The sequence below is a fragment of the Bos javanicus genome, chromosome 19, assembly GCF_032452875.1.
Source record: "Bos javanicus breed banteng chromosome 19, ARS-OSU_banteng_1.0, whole genome shotgun sequence".
In the NCBI taxonomy this organism is placed as follows: Eukaryota; Metazoa; Chordata; class Mammalia; order Artiodactyla; family Bovidae; genus Bos; species Bos javanicus.
The window spans coordinates 10,307,173-10,316,220 of record NC_083886.1 but is presented as its reverse complement, the minus strand read 5'-3'; the positions used below and the strand labels follow the sequence as shown (position 1 = coordinate 10,316,220).

The 9,048-nt window shown below is 41.1% G+C and overlaps 1 pseudogene; it reads right to left on the bottom strand.

The window, feature by feature from the left end:
- Positions 1–7,848: 7,848 nt before the first annotated feature.
- On the bottom strand, positions 7,849–8,784 carry LOC133231559 (olfactory receptor 4D1-like; annotated as a pseudogene).
- Positions 8,785–9,048: the final 264 nt, after the last annotated feature.

The window sequence follows — 9,048 nt, the reverse complement described above, 5'->3', positions numbered from 1 at the left end:
CCCACATCAGGGCAATTGTCTGAGTCAGAGGAGAAACATTTAAGGCTGAGAGTGAAATAACTGATCTGCAGAAGCCTAAATGGAATGAGAATCAGACATACCCTGACAGGGATGCAGGTACTGGAAGACTCAGTGGCTTGGAGTTGGAGTTTAGGGGTTGTGGAGCAATTCCAGGGTGAGAGCTGCTGTTGACTGGAGAGAGATGGATCGAGGGAATGTGAGGGAGAAGACTATGGTGGGAAATGCCTGTGGAGGAAAGCCAGGCAGCCGTGAAAGCAAGGCGATACTACTGAGTCACGCGTACCGGGTGGAGCCATCACCATAGCCTCTCAGACCACGCATGCCAGCATGGGCATCTGAACAATAGAGAGGCTGGCCCACTAAATGCCTGACACACAGAACTACAGAGTAGGACCTCACACAGGGTACCTCTTTAGTGCCTGATGCACCAAACAACAGAGACGTACCCCAGGCAAGGGAGCCCTCTAAGTGCCTGAATGGGCAGAGTTACAGAGAAAGATTGACCAAAGAGGCCTTTTGATCCCCAGCTACAAGAGGCTCGAAAAAGACTGATAGAGCCATAACTCCTGGGGCAGAGGCAGTGCGTGTCCCTGCACACTTGGTGCTTCCAGGACGCCCACAAGCCAAGCAGCTGTGCCAACTTCATGTTCAACCCTCACGGGGGCAGAGCTGCCACAGGCAAAAAAAGTCTTGCATCTATGTGCACAGACTGTTATATCTGACTCTGCGAACCTGTAGACTGTAGCCTGCCAGGCTTCTCTGTCAGGGGGTTCTCCAGGCAAGAATACTGGAGCGTATTGGCCAATACTTGTTGTCATACCCTTCTAGAGCACTGTATTCCCTTCTTCTCTAGCCACCAACACCCCTGAGTACCTGGTGCTGCCAGAACCCCTGTGACCCAAGCAGCTGCACCACCTCCACACCTGGCCCTTACAGGGGCAAACCCAACTCCTCCAGGGCAGCCTCAGGAGGAAACCACAGTGGATGACGCACATGCAGAGGTGGAAATAAAACCATAATTGAAACCCAGGGGCACCGTGACAAAGGATGAAGACCCAAAATCTTCCCACCAGCTGCACAAGCTGCAGATTAAATCCACGTGATCAACTAGGCAGACTGTGTCTATGGAATATATAAAAGGCCATTGAGAGCTGCCACACACACACACACACACACACAAATGCACTAGTTCTCATAGCTGTGGACATTGGAGGCAAGAACACAGAGGAGAAGGACCAGATTGGAATCTGAGCTGCCCTCACAGCAGGTCCAGAGTGCGAGGGCATCCTAGGCAGGTGAAGTAAACTGTGACTCCCATCAAGGGAATGGACTCTGACTGCAGTGACTCAAGAAAAACACTTATTATTCTTATGTTTTGACTTGTTCTGTAGATTCTTTTAGATTTTTTTTCTTTTTTCTTTTCCCCTTTGTTGTAGTTGTCGATTTTATTGTCACTCTGAAATCTAATTAAGCTTTGGAGCTTTTTTTTCCTCAGTCACATTTTGTATTGTTATAAACCTGCCTCTATGTTGGGATTTTGCAGTTCTGTGGAGTTTTCCTTTTTTCCTCTCTCTTTTTTATTTTAATTTTTAAAACCAATTATTATTTTTTATACATTTATTCCTTTGTTTGCTTTTCCTACTGTTCTTTCCCCCTTGCAATTAATCCTTAATGTATATAAATCTTCTTCATCTACCTCAATTTAACTATGCATATCTATTCTTTCTTTTTTCTTTTCCTCTCAACATATTTGTTAGTTTTATTTTTATTGCTTTATTCCCCAATTAGCACCTTGCTTTAGTTTTGTTTTCCTTTTTGTGCTTCAGTTAGTTTTATTCTTAACTAGTAGATACAATTTTTGGTTTCCTTTGTTTTCTGGGTAAATTTACTGTACTTTATGTTTGTTGAACTGTTTTGAGTTTGCTGATGGGTGTATATGTGTATGTGTATATTCAGTCACCATTTTTATTGTTGTTATAAACCTCTCTGTCTATGTTGGGCTTTTGCAGTTCTGTGAAGTTCCCTCCCTGCCTTTTTTTGGTCCTTTTTTCTTTCTTCTTCCTTTTTTCCCCTTTTCTCTTTTTTATAATATTAATTTTTAAACCTATTATATTTTTTCTACATTTATTTCTTTGTTTGCCTCTCCTACTATTCTTTTCCCCTTGAGTCAATCTTTAATGTACACAAATCTTCATCTACCTCTATTTAACTTTACATATCTATTCTTTCTTTTTTGCTTCCTGTCCTTTCCTCTCAACATATTTGTTAGTTTTGTTTTCATTGTTTTATTACCCACTTGGCACCTGACTTCAGCATTGTTTTCCAGTTTGTGCTTTAGTTAGTTTTGTTCTTAACTGGTAAATATAAATTTTATTTCCTTTATTCATCAGGCCAATCTGCTGTACTTTATTTTTGTTGGACTGTTTTGAATTTGCTCATGGGTATATATGTGTATATTCTATGATTTTAATTATTATTTGCCTGATTTTGTAACTGCTATTTGTCTGGAATTCATCTTTTGTTTCTCAATTTGGGGTATTTGTTTTAATCTCACTTAATGCCATAACAAACCACTTGTGGAATTTTCATTTCTGACCAGGGATCAAGCCCCGAGCCTTTGGAGTGGGAGCACTGACTCCAAGATCGTAGACTACCAGAGAACTAACCCTAGGGAGGATCAAATAGTGAGAACTCTCACAAAGCAAACTACTTGAATACAAGACCCAGAATCACCCAACCACCACTAGCACTCTGTGCAGGACACCTCATCTAAACAACAACAACAACAAAAAAAGTACAAACCAAATCATAATCAGGCAGGATTACCACCTCACTCAGCCTTGCCCATCAGAGGAAAAACAACAACAACAAAAACTGAGCACAAATCTCACCCTGTACAAAGTTTACACAAACAACTGGACCAACTTAAGGAGGGCAGAAACCAAAAGGAAGAAAGGATTCAACCTTGAAGCCTGGGAAAAGGAGACCTCAAACACAATAAGTTAAAAAAAAATAATGAAAAGGCAGAGAAATATTACACAAATGAAGGAACAAACTACAAACCCAGAAGTCCAAATAAATGAAAAGGAAAGAAGCAAAGTACCTGAAAAGGAATTCAGAATAATGATAGTAAACATGATAAAAAAAAAAACCTTGAAAACAAATTGGAGAAGATGCAAGAATCAATTAACAAAGATATAGAAGAATTAAAGACTATATCAAGGCAAACAACACAATTACTGAAATTAAAAATACTCTTGAAGGAATCAATAACAGAATATCTGAAGCAGAAGAACGAATCAGTGAGCTTGAAGATAAAATGGTGGAAATAACTTTGGAAGAGCAACATATAATAAAAAGAATGAAAAGAACTGAGGATAGTCTCAGAGGCCTTTGGGACAATTTCAAATGCACCATATGTGAATTACAGGGGTCCCAGAAGAAGAAGAGAAAAAGAAAGGCTATGAGAAAATTTTTGAAGAGATTATAGTTGAAAATTTCCCTAACATGGAAAAGAAAATAGTCAATCAAGTCCAAGAGGTGCAAAGAGTCCTATACAGGATAAACCCAAGGAGAAAAAAAGCCAAGATTCATATTAACAAAACTAACAAAGACTAAACACAAAGAAAGAACCTAGAGGGATGGAATGGGGAGGGAGCTGTGAGGGAGGTTCAAAAGGGAGGGGATATATGTATTCCTATGGCTGATTCATGTTGAGGTTTGACAAAAAAACAAAATTCTGTAAAACAATTATCCTTAAATTAAAAAATAAATTAATTTTAAAAAACTACAATGAGATACCACTTCAGGCCTGTCAGTATGGCCATCATCAAAAAGTCTACAAACAATAAATGCTGGAGAGGGTGTGGATAAAAGGGAATGTTCTTGCATTGTTGGTGGGAATGCAAACTGATACAGCCACATGGAAGATGGTATGAAGACTCCTTAAAAAGCTTGGAGTAAAACCACCATATGACCCAGAAATCCCACTCCTAAGCATTTACCCCCTGAGGAAATAAAAACTGAAAAAGACACATGTATCCCAATGTTCACTGCAGCACTTTTTACAATTGCTAGAACACGGAAGCAACCTAGATGTCCATCAACAGACGAATGGATAAAGAAGCTGTGTTACATACATATAATGGAATACTACTTGGCCATAAAAAGGATCCCATTTGAATGCGTTCTAATGAGGTGGATGAAAATACAGCCCGTTATTCAGAGTGAAGTTAGTCAGAAAGAGAAATATAAATATCATATACTGACACACATATATAGAATAGGTAGAGATGGCACTGATGAATTTATTTTCAGGGCAGCAATGGAGAAACAGACATAGAGAATAGACCTATGGACACAGTGGGAGGAGAGGAGGGAGAAAGGGAGATTTATGGAGAGAGTAACATAGAAATTTACAATACCATATGTAACCTACACAGCCAATGGGAATTTGCTGTATCACTCAGGGAACTCAAACAGGGACTCTGCAACAGGCTGAAGGGTAGGGTGGGGAGGAAGATGGGAGGGAGGTCCAGGAATGAGGGGACATGGTGTATCTATGGCTGATTCTTGTTGTATGACAGAAAACCACAAAATTCTATAAAACAATTATCCTTCAATTAAAAAAATTTAAAAATGATACAATGACTGAAGTTTTGGGAGCCATATTGCCATCATAAGGGAAAGACAGGGAATTATAGAGCAGCCAAACCAGATCTTAAAATGTTGGAGTTGATGAATTAACCAACTATAGAATTGCCTATCCGAAACAGTGGAAACAGTGTCAGACTTTATTTTTCTGGGCTCCAAAATCACTACAGATGGTGACTGCAGCCATGAAATTAAAAGACGCTTACTCCTTGGAAGGAAAGTTATGACCAACCTAGATAGCATATTCAAAAACAGAGACATTACTTTGCCAATAAAGGTCGGTCTAGTCAAGGCTATGGTTTTTCCTGTGGTCATGTATGGATGTGAGAGTTGGACTATGAGGAAGGCTGAGCACCGAAGAATTGATGCTTTTGAAGTGTGGTGTTGGAAAAGACTCTTGAGAGTCCCTTGGACTGCAAGGAGATACAACCAGTCCATTCTGAAGGAGATCAGCCCTGGGATTTCTTTGGAAGGGATGATGCTAAAGCTGAAACTCCAGTACTTTGGCCACCCGATGTGAAGAGTTGACTCATTGGAAAAGACTCTGATGCTGGGAGGAATTGGGGGCAGGAGGAGAAGGGGACGACAGAGGATGAGATGGCTGGATGGCATCACTGACTCGATGGACGTGAGTCTGGGTGAACTCAGGGAGTTGGTGATGGACAGGGAGGCCTGGCGTGCTGCAATTCATGGAGTAGCAGAGTCGGACACGACTGAGCGACTGATCTGATCTGATCTGAATCTTTCGAAGTGAGATAATCTCATTCTTTAAGCCACTGTGATTTGGTTATGTTGCTACTTGCAATCAAAAGCATCCTTATGGTGGATGTATATTTCAAAGAGGGCTATCATAGTGTCCAAAAGACTTCACACCCCCCATATATCTGTGTGTCATGTGCCGAGCATCACATTTTATGAGCCATGTGATCATATGAGAGTAAATACAGAGGAGACGGTCAGATTGTTGGAATCAGGAAACTTGTCACCATAGGAATAATTGAAGGAATGTAGATGCTACATCTGGAAAAGAGACAAATTAGAGGATGAGAAAAGTATTGTCAAACATTTAAAGGACTTTAGCATGAATGGGAAAACACTGTTCTGTGTGACCTCCCAGATTAAACATGACAGAGTTCATTTTCTCTCCTGTCATCCCCAAACACCCACTGCAAATGGGGAGAAATGTGTGAAATGGAACAGGGAAGTATAAGGGAAGAAAGGATTAATTCAGAGCTGCCAAAATGGCTTGAAGAGTCTGTAACTTTTATTTCCTGCATGGGATGGTTGCTGGGAAGGAAGGGGAAACTAGAAAGCTTTCTATTATCTTAACTTTGGAGCAATGTTATACATTGCCAAAGACTCTAACCAAGAAAAACATACTTCAATGAAATGGGGTAAATAAACACAAGTTATACAGAGATGTGGGGCTCCCCTGGGAGCTCAGCTGGTAAAGAATCTGCTTGCAATGTGGGAGACCTGGATTTGATCCCTGGGTTGGGATGATCCCCTGGAGAAGGGAACAGCTACCCACTCCAGTATTCTGGCCTGGAGAATGCCAGGGTCTGTATAGTCCATGGGGTCGCAAAGAGTTGGACATGACTAAGCAAATTTCACCTCACTTTATACAGAGATAAAAGAAGATTTCAACTTCACAGGGAAAGAACAGAATGCAAGAAAAAGTAGAAATGCCTATCTGAATAGGGTAATGTCTAGGTCCTGAGAGGATTGAAAGATGAATAAAGTACAGTTCCCACCCTCAAGAAGCCCTCATTCCAGGTTAGGAAGTCAAAGAGAAAGGCAAAACCCCATGAGGCAGCAGCCTTGGTCTGAACCTCAGACCAGGACCACTAATAGACATGGTCTTGCTCTCTCTGGCCTTGGTTCCCCAACCATTCTAGAACATCCTCTTCTTAGCCACATCATACAAATGATGTAAGGATTTGGTTCAGAAAGTAGAATAGTTTTCAATCTAAAATATATTCTGAGAGATGCATATAACAAACAAGTTGTTGCCAGAGGGGCAGGAGTTAGAAGATGGGAGATTAGTGAAATGAGTTAGAAAGATTCAGAGACACAAACTTCCAGTTATGAAATAAATGAGTAAGAAAATGAACTGTGAAGCATGGGGAATATAGTCAACAATATTGTAATATCTTTGCATAGTGACAATGATAACTGGACTTATTGAGATCATTTTGTAATGTATAGAAATACTGAATCACTGTGTTGTAGATCTGGAACTAGCATAATATTGTAGTTGTTATAAATAACATTTCAAGAAAAGAAAGATAATCAGTGTACTTAATCATTAATATGATTAAATAAATATTCCCTTTCCCATAAAAAAAAAAAAAAAAAAAAAAACCAAAGAGTATTTGGTAGAAAAGGAACAAATCTAAAGGGAAAATACCCTTATGGGAATTTTTAGACAATGCTACAAGTGAGATCACTTCCAAAATACCACAATGAGGTTGAGGTAGAGAGACAGAGAGCAGAACAAATGTGATGGCTTCAGAGTTGAGATGAAAATATAGAGCATTCATCACAGGTATTTGTCCATAGAAGAGGAACTCTCTAAGTTTTCCTTTGTGATTGTCTGAGACCCTGAGTTTCAAATTCTACCCATATCCTCTGCCTCGAAACTTGGAGTCAGAGAAACTGTCCCCTAGCCCAGCTCTTCACCTCACTTGCTCCTCATTATTGAACAAGTCACTTCTCTCTGAGTTTTCCCATTTGTAAAACTGTTTCATTCATTTAGTTGCTAAGTCATGTCCAACTCTTTGGAACACCAAGGACTCTAGCCCACCAGGCTCTTCTGTCCATGGGATTTCCCAGGCAAGAATATTGGGGTGGGTTGCTATTTCCTTCTCCAGGGGATCTTTCTGACCCAGAGATTGAATTCATGTTTCCTGCATTGGCAAGCACATTCTTTACCATTGAGGCACCAGGGGTGGGCAAAACTGTTTAATATAATAATAGCATATCCACTGTCAGTTTTCTGAGAATGACACAGAAGTATGAAAGTGCCTAACACAATACCTGACACAGGAGGAGGTCCATAGAAATATTACTTTAATCTCAGCTGCCACACTCAATAAAATCCTTTCTCCACTTCTCACATGGAAAAACAGTTCAGAGAAAACATTTGTCATTTAAAGTCAATCTATCTTAAGTTCACTTCCTGCTGGAAATCACTAGGCGCTTGCCTAATCTCTTCATGGCTGCCTGCATCTCCTGGTTCCTCAGTGTGTAGATGATAGGGTTGATCATGGGGGTCAAGACAGGGTAGCTGATAGACACAGCTTTGTCCATGCATAAGGAAGTGAAGGGTCGGGCATAGATATAGATACTAGGAATGAAGATCATAGACACAGCGATGATGTGGGTGGTGCAGGTGGAAGCTGCCTTCCTCCTCACCTGCCCTGAGTGGGACCTCAGCATCACCAGGATAACAGTATAAGAGATCAGAAGAAGGAAGAACCAGATGAAGACCAGCATCCCACTGTTGGAGATCATAAGGAACTCTAGGAGGGAGGTGTCCATGCAGGCAAGTCTCAGCACTTGTGGAATGTCACAGTAGAAGTTATCCAAGGTGTTGGGGCCACAAAAAGGCAATGGAAGCATCAAAACAAGCTGGACAATGGAGCGGACAAAGCCCCCTATCCAGGCAGCCACCACTAGCCCCACACACACTCAAGTGTTCATAATGGTGATATAGTGGAGGGGTTAGGAGATGGCTATGTAGTGGTCATAGGCCATCACTGAGAGGAAAAAGACAGTCCCACCTCCCAAGAGGTGGAAAAAGAAGATCTGGGCCATGCAGCTCTGGTAGGAGATGGTCTTCTTCTCAGTGAGGAAGTCCATCAGCATCTTTGGGGCAGTGACTGAGGAGAAACAAAGATCTAAAACAGCCAGATTTTGCAGCAGGAAATACATGGGTGTGTTGTGCCTGGAATCAGAGGTCACCGTGACTATGATGAGGAGGTTTCCCATGACAGTGGTGGTGTAGACAAACAGTAACACCAGAAACAAGAAGAGCTGGAGCTCCTGAGTCTGTGAGAGCCCCAAGAAGACAAACTCTGACACCCATGTGTTGTTCCCTGAATCCATGCTATCTTCTCCATACACCTAAAGAAAACACACCACAAACAGAGATGTATAAAGTTACTATGCACCATTCTAGTCCTCAGTGACTCAAAGCAATTGTCCAAGTCCAGACAAAGGACACCCTCATGTGCAGATCATAATACCCTGGGCTGATATAAATGATCTTGTCTTTGGAGAGCTGATACAGGAATACACATTCACAAGACACCTTAAACTGATCTAGAGACACATGCAACCTGCTTTTCAAAGATTCAGTGGTAATAGAGT